The sequence below is a fragment of the Hylobates moloch genome, unplaced genomic scaffold (genome assembly GCF_009828535.3).
Source record: "Hylobates moloch isolate HMO894 unplaced genomic scaffold, HMol_V3 SCAFFOLD_7, whole genome shotgun sequence".
Taxonomy (NCBI): Eukaryota; Metazoa; Chordata; class Mammalia; order Primates; family Hylobatidae; genus Hylobates; species Hylobates moloch.
In genome coordinates, this window is record NW_026652282.1 from 8,012,438 (window position 1) to 8,019,814 (window position 7,377).

Genomic DNA, 7,377 nt, shown 5'->3' on the forward strand with positions numbered 1-7,377 from the left:
TTTCCTGGCTTCTTGATCTCAACACACTGTTGATTTTCTTCTTAGCACTTATCTCAACCTGTAATTGATTTTACTTGTTTGTGCATCTGTCTATTGGCTGCCTCTCTTACTGGGCTGGAGGCTTCACAATTAGAAAGATTGTTTATCACTGTATTTTTATAATCTAGCATCATGCTAAGATGCTAGGTTTAGGTGCTAAGAATTTTGATAATGATTGAAGGAAGACAAGTATGCTTTGATGATATGAAGCATCCCCACATAGACCTTAGATTCTCCAAGTGTGGGCAAAAGATCAAATATAGAATCACCTGGGGTTGCTTTCTGTTAAAAGTGAGTTCCAGGAGCTCTGAGCTATTTTAAGCACTTACTTTTGAGGTTCATCTCCTTGTATTATCAAGAATTTTTACAATTTTGATTTTGACATGATTTGGCAATAAGTAATTCATTGGATTCTCGTTTGGCTGTGATTTTTTAAAGTAATTATTGTGCGTATTCAGGAATACTTGTTAAGAGAACAAAATGTACATTACAAATTATTTTTACATGTGATGAGATTGTTAAAAATACCAATTGACAATGAAATTGGTACTTGCTATGTTTTTAGATATATAGGTGAGTATTTACATCATTACTTTGGGAGTCAATAAGTTCCTTTTCAGCTTGCAGAAATTTATATGAGCTCCTGAACGGCTTGTGGATCCTCTGCCCTGTAATCAGATAATGGTGTGGGATGGATGAAATGGACCAGCTGGAGTCCAGTCCCAAATTGATCATAACAGAACTTCAGAGGTCAAGGAATCTGCATTTTAAGAAACTTTCCAAGAAACTCTTATGCAAACTAAAAATTGAAAGCTATTTTTCTCATAGCTAGATTTATGTATGTTATTTTAGAAAAATTTGCAATAGATATCCAGTGTTCACTCTTTAAATTTGTGGTTGAATTCTGAGAAATTCAAGATAACGTCCCACAAAAAGGGAAAACATTTTGCTAAGGATAATGGCCTCCACCTCCATCCATGTCCCTGCAAAATATATGATCTCATTCTTTTTTATGGCTGCATGGTATTCCATGGTATATATCCTTAGCAAACTAACACAGGAACAGAAAACTAAATACTGCATGTTCTCACTTATAAGTGAGAGCCAAATGATGAGAACACATGGACACATGGAGGGGAACAACACACACTGGGGACCTCTCAGAAGGTAGAGGGTGGGAGGAGGGAGAGGAACAGGAAACATAACTAATGGGTACTAGAATTAATACCCAAGTGAGGAAATAATCTGTACAACAAAACCCCATGATACAAGTTTACCTATGTAACAAACCTGCACATGTACCCTTGAACTTAAAAGTTGAAAAAGAGAAAACATAAAAATATTGATAAGATCACCAAGTGTCCATGAATGCAAATTATCAATAATCATCCTGGTGAAATAAATCATCTCTGAAAAATATCTTTTGTTAGCCTGCATGTACAGATTGAGAGAAAGGGACAGGCATTTCTCACCCTGGAGGGGCAGGATGAACCATTTGCCCAGATGGAAAAAAAAAAAGGCACGGTAAGTTCCTTAGCCCATAGCTTGGCTATGTTTTAGATTAGCTGACCCCAGCCATTTTTGGCACCAGGGACCGGTTTTGTGGAAGACAATTTTTCCACAGACAGTGCGGCGGGGATGGTTTCAGCATGAGACTGTTTCACTTCAGATAATCAGGCATTAGTTAGATTCTCATAAGGAGCTTGCAACCAAGATCCCTCACCTGCGCAGTTCACAACAGAGTTCGCGCTCTTGCGAGACTCTAATGAATGCCACCACTGATCTGACGGGCGGCGGAGCACAGGCAGTAATGCTCACTCGATCGCCGCTCACCTCCTGCTGTGCAGTCCCATTCTTAATAGGCCACGGACTGGTACTGGTCTGCGGCCCGGGGGTCGGGAACCCCTGTTTAAGATGATAAGTGGATAATGTTAAGAAAATTAATAATTGACAGCAGGAAGAGGATTCCTGGCTTGCTCAAAAGACGAAGGCTGTTTTTTCTCTTTTAGGGAAAGATACCCAAGTTCCAGAATTTCAAAGAGCTTAAGTTAAAAACAAAAAGAAAATAACCAGCCATGTTTTTGACGTCAATTAACGAATGTGACAATAAGCTTTGTGGATGCCACACTCTCTTGAGTGTCTATCGCGTCTCTGAATGTAACATAATGTTGGAATTCACCTTGGCTCTCTTCTTGGATCTCCTTTATTTTTCATCTGCAATTCCTCTTTGGTGATTTTAACCAACCTTATATCTTTAAATGACATCTATGCACTGATAGTTACCTACTTTATATCTCCAACTAGGACATTTTTTTCTTGAATTCCCTGAGTTCTTCAACTTCTTCTCAATATTCTTCTCTATAGTGTTCCCCATCTAAGTCAATAGCAACTCAATTTTTCCAGTAGATCAGGCCAAAACTTCTACTCTGTATCACCAATGGGTCCATTTCACAATCGATAGTCAATCCGTCAGTAAATCTCGTTGGCTGTACCTTCAAAATATGTCAGAATCTGACCTCTTCTCATAATTTCAATGGTTCCATCTTGGTCCAAGCTAACATCATCTCTCGCTTGGATTGCTGAATGACTCAGTAAAGACATAGGTTCTGCAAAGCCCTTCTTTAAAGTAGTCATCTCTCCTGGTTGAAGGTAATTTCTCTTGGGAAAATCCAGATTATCAATAAGCCACTTCCAGTCATATCCTTTTCTAGGAAGATATTAATGCAGATAATCCAGAAAAAAATACAGGTGAAGAAACACTTCCCCAAATCCCACAGAAAGGTTTGGAGAGTACGTTTATTCTTTAGCAGTTCACAGGATTTTTAAAAAATTAACAAATAAAAATTGTTCATATTTATTGTATACAAGATGATGTCCTGACATACATATACAATTGTGAAATGGCTTCATTGAGCTAATTAACATATGCATTACCTACATAGCTGTCACTTTTTGTGGTGAGAATACTTAAAATCTACTCTTAGTGATTTTCAAAATAAAATACATTGCTATTAATTATAGTAACCATGTTGTACAATAGATCTCTTGAATTTGTTCCTTTTGTCTAAGTAAAATGTTATATCCTTTGACCAACATCTCTCCAACCCTCAGCCTCACCCCCAGGTTCTGGAAAGCACCATTTTAGTCTCTGCATCTATGAGTTCAACTTTTTTAGATTTCACATGTAAGTGAGAAAGTGCAGTATTTGTCTTTGCTTTCTGTGCCTGGCTTATTTCATTTAACACAATGTCCTCCAGATTCATCCATGTTGTTGCAAATAACAGGAATTCTTTCTTTTTTAGGGCTGAATAGTAATGATGCCTGAATTCCCCTCTCCTGCTAATAACAAAATAGTACTATTATATGATGGGTATTTATTGTTCTGGTAGACAGTGTATAGCATGGACATTCCACATGCATTTTGGGGCTCAGTGAGCTGATCTTGGTAATACTGTTCCCCACCCACGATTGATCTCAGAACCCAGGCCTAAAGCTTTCTATACTATAGGCAGCAGCATGTGAGGGAAATGTTGCTGGAAGCCTCTGGAAATGTTTCCTAGCATGTAAGTGAGAGTTATAGGCAAAGGAAACCTTTCTTCTTCTATGCCAGAGTTACTCAGCACTATTGACATTTTGGGTTGGATCATTCTCTCTTGTGGGGGTGTCCTGCACACTGAAGATGTTTAGAAGCATCCCTGGCTTTTACTCACTTGATGCCAGTAGCACCTCTCCACTTGTGACAACCAAAAATGTTTCCTGACTTTGCCAGATGTCTCCTGGGGTGGTCACCCACAGTTGAGAAACACTAGCTTAGACATTATCATATTTATCCCCAAACTTCCACAGGTTCTCTTGCTATCAGCCTAGAGGTGACACTTAGAGGGACATAAAATGAAGAGCACTGCAGGAAAAAGGTCAAGTCACTGGATGAAACCCAACATACTAATGGATTTTGGTGACATGAGCCTCTAAAATTCCTATTTAAGGTGGTTTAAATGGATTTTGCTTTTATTATAAGCCAAGGGCATCAAAGTGATCCAAGGTCCAGAATCACAGGCCACTGTACATTGCTTTCTTCCAGGGCATCATACTGCTTGGAGAAATGACCCCGGCCTCACCTTAGAGCAGGATTCCATAGTGCAGCTTTATATGAAGGATGGCAAGTAGAATGGCTCATTTTTGCCACTTCATAATTATTGCTTATACACTCTTGTTATGGAATTACAGAATTTTAGAGCAGGAATGAATTTTAGGGAAGGAGAATTCAGCTAAAACCAATGTCTAAGTTTATCTTCAAAGGAAGGCCTTCAAAAGAGGATCAAGCCCTGTGCCTCCAAATATTAGGGAAAGTGCCATTATCCACTTCAAAACACATCCTGAGCATGACAAGTCATATTACATCTTGTGTTAAAAGCAAAAGGAAATATTTTCTTATAGCCACATACCCTTAAATATTCCCTTCTCCATAAATGGAAATTCTATTTGGTTTTAACATCTACATCGATTATCTATTTACAGCAGACTTCCTGTCATTTCCAAAAGCAGAGTTGTCATTTAATTCTACTATCCAGCAATATTGCTTTTAATGTGAAAAATGATGAAAAGATACAGCTGGCATAATTGCTGGCCTTTAAGTTCATAGCATAGTGGAGAAAGGAAGAAGATAAAAAATACAATCAATTTATTTTACTGTTTTATATATATACATATAAATCTGCATTATCTTTGCTTATAAGAGCAAATTTGAGCTTACAACTAATATAATCAGAAATATAAAAATAAGCAAAATGAGTAAAATTAAAATCATCCATAATCCCACAATCATTGATTGTCTTAATGAATATTATCCCACCTATTTTTTGCATATCAAAATTTTCTTCTCAAAAAGTATCATCATTTTGCAATCTCCTATATTTAAAACATCCCCTTTTATCAGATATTTAGCTGTTACTTATTCATCCCCATTGTAAACAGCGCTGCATATGAATAGTTGGCTGAAATTATTAGGTTGGTACAAAAGTAATTACGGTTTTTGCCATTACTTTCCATGGCAAAACCGCAATTACTTCTGCACCAACCTAAATAAATTATATATGCTTAGAAAGAAAAATGGAAGGATAAAACACAAATGAAGAAATTCTGAAAAATGGACCAAGATGTAGGATATTGTTGACTTCAAAATCCTGTGAGGATTTAACTGTTGATCCAATCACCAAAGCAATCAGATCTACCAATGGATAAGAACCAGGGCAGAAAGCAGCCGCCAAGAAGACAGAGGGGAGGGAAGAGCAAACCAGTTTTGCAGTGAAGGAAACCGCCCAGGTGGCAGACTTGATGGAACAAACACTTTAAGTGAACCTAATGGAAAATGGTTCAACAAATGGACCACTAGTAGATTTTCTCAGTTTATAAGTGGTAGAGCCATTGCCTAGAGAAAAGAACAGCTTTTATTCAATCATATAATAAGTAAAAGGAAATAATTTGCTCCTCTATAAAAGTCCTGTGATGGTAACTCCACATTTCTGTATCTATATATCTATATCTATATCTCAAAATATCTGTATTTACATCTGTATTTGTATTCATATCTGTATTTATACTCATACCTATACTTGTACTTATATATGTATGTGTCATTGTACCCACATATCTTGCCAGCCATCCAACCATCCATCCATCTACACAGAAGTGCTTCTTAAACTGGAGTATGCATCAGAATCCCCTGGAGGGCTTGTTAAAACACAGATTACTGAGCCCCATCCCCAGAGTTTCTGATTCAGTAGGTCTTCAACAGGGCCTGAGAATTTGCATTTCTAATGTTTCAGGGTGATGCAGCTGCTGATGGTTCCGGGATTACACTTTGAGAACTGCTGCTTACACCTGTAACCCTCTCATTCTCTCTTTCTATCTCATTACCAAACTCTAATTTAATGAACATACAGTTATACTCACATACTTTGATTCATTATCAATTGTCAATATACATCATAGTGTTAAATACTACACAAAATAGATATTATGCTGATTTCAAATTTCTCTCCCCTTAATTTAATAATAAAATTATAAGATACAAAAATTATTACCATGTATATTTTTCCTCCCAGGAGAATAGTTAAATTGTGGTACGTTTCTTGCTTTTACTTGGTTTTCACTGCCTTTGGCTTCTAACTTGATGTATTTACATCTTAATGATTCAGATTTATTTTCCAAACAGTGAGATGAAACAGGGACAACTCAAAGGCAGCTTCATTTTGAAATTGGCCAGGCTTTTGTAAACAAACCCTTGACAGAGCAATTTCTAATTCTCTAAACAGCTGGTGGGGGGGAATATCACACAGAAAAGCAGATGTTATTCTCGTAACTTCTTTTTTTCAGGTCTACAATCATCATCTACAGCACCGGATCCACCATGTCACTTCAAGTAAATTTTGACTTTGCTAGGTTTCAACCACATTACTCATATTGGAGATGTGAGTGAAAGAATAAAGCTTCTCAGAGACAGCTCTGTGGATGCCTCTTCATGTTAGGTTGACAGCTTTTGATTTAAGGGTTCCGTTAGTTCATGACTGCAGCATGCAATAGGAACACAGTTCCTCAGATGCCAACCCTAACCTAAATAAAAGCTAGACCTGCATCTCCTCAGGGTCAAGTTAAAGAATATGGGCTGTGCTGTCTCAGACCTCAGCGGCTACCAATTAGTGGGAGACAAGACATCTATAAAAGGAAATTTAATTGGTAATTTTAATGGATAAACAGTTGCAGGGTTGAGAGAAAGAGAGGTCACTTGTGCTGGTTCTAATTTATTGAAAAATTTGTTCAATTGGGCACAAACTTAGTTGCAAAATGGTATTTTGATGTAAAAGTTAGTATAAAAAGCAGGAAAAGTGAACATTTTTCAAAATAAGTAACTTTTCTAAAAATAGTAATATTTTGGATATAAAAATAGTGCAATAAATGCTACTTACAAGTAACTTTTCAATAAAATGAATGATTGAATAAAATAATACATCTAAATTTGCTGGCTCTCAGATCTGAGCTCCCAGAACTTCAACAGCCACACACATATATGCACACATTTTCAAATTCAGTGTTATCCTATTAAAAATAAGCCTGTGTTAAAAGAAGTTGTAATTGTCCATCACACCAAAAATGCATAGTTTAGCCACAGCCATTATAGCAATTTTCATATTATTCAAAAAGAAAAGATTCTAAAAAGTAAAAATAAAGCACAAAGCAGATATTCAAAACAAGTCTGCATCAAAAATTCAAAAATATTTGCCACACGAATGGCACACTCTCATCATTAATATACACCTACTATGTACCCACAAACATTAA

At 36.7% G+C, this 7,377-nt stretch overlaps 1 protein-coding gene across 1 annotated transcript in view; it reads right to left on the minus strand.

The window, feature by feature from the left end:
* ARHGAP6 (Rho GTPase activating protein 6) overlaps positions 1-7,377 on the minus strand; it is a 285,984-nt gene that overhangs the window by 177,809 nt on the left and 100,798 nt on the right. The window lies entirely within an intron of this gene.